Source organism: Tupaia chinensis, unplaced genomic scaffold (assembly GCF_000334495.1).
Source record: "Tupaia chinensis unplaced genomic scaffold, TupChi_1.0 Scaffold000159_1, whole genome shotgun sequence".
NCBI classification, from domain to species: domain Eukaryota; kingdom Metazoa; phylum Chordata; class Mammalia; order Scandentia; family Tupaiidae; genus Tupaia; species Tupaia belangeri.
In genome coordinates this window covers 5,047,194-5,048,133 of record NW_006159630.1, presented here as the reverse complement: position 1 = coordinate 5,048,133, position 940 = coordinate 5,047,194, and positions in this window count along the sequence as shown.

The following is a 940-nucleotide window of genomic DNA, read 5'->3' as shown; positions in this document are numbered from 1 at the left end:
GACACAGGGGAGGAGGTGGAGCTGGGCCCTGGAGAGCCTGGCGCGCCAAGGAAACTGCAATAGCACCCACGGGACGAGAGGGGTCCTGTGTCGGAAGGACCCAGGGCAGGCACGTGGTCCGTCACAGCCTCACTCGGGCAGGGAGGGCGGCGTGCTCTCCCCTCACACGCCGTAAACTCACAGGGAGAGCATGTGACGTGTTGGGGATTTCTTATTCTAATGAAGTAGAAACCAAGGAGGGCGGCCCACCCATAATCTAGCAGCTAAGGGAGCCAGATCCCACACGTCCAACCCTGGGTTTGAGTCCTGGTCCCGGCAGCTTGAAAAACCCAGCAGGTACTGTTAGGGTCCAGAGATCGGTCTAACTGAGGGCGACGCAGAGGAGACAAGGACAGGGCAGCTGCATGAGAGGCCTTTATTTTTCCAGCTGGGGTCTGAGTTTCTGCTCGATGCAGCGGGCTTTCAACAAGGACCCTGAACCTAGGATAAAGGGATGTTTTATAGCTCAGGATTTTCCATAGTATGCAGCACACAGAGGAGGGGGGAAATGAAGGACAGGGGACTGCAGTGTGACCACAGCCCACTGGGGGTGAATTCTCCTCCTCGCTCCCCAACTGTCTCTCTCGGGCAAGCGCGCAGGCCCGTGTAATTAAAAAGGAAAGCAAAAGAGGAAAAGTCATAGTTTGGGCTTTCTTCTGTGGGTCACAGGGAGGCAGCGTGGGGGAGACCGGACAGGTGTGGGTCTGGCTTCTTTCTGACCCCACCTGTGGTCAGCGGGAGCCACCACCAGGGGGCGGAGGTGGGGCGCGGAGCAGGCACCTGGACCTGGCCTGCCCAGGACTCCCCTGCTTCTTTCTGGAGCGCTCCCATCCAAGGGCTCCCATCCAAGCGCTCCGGAAGGGAAAATGGCGGAAACAGCCAGCAGACGCTCCTAACAAAA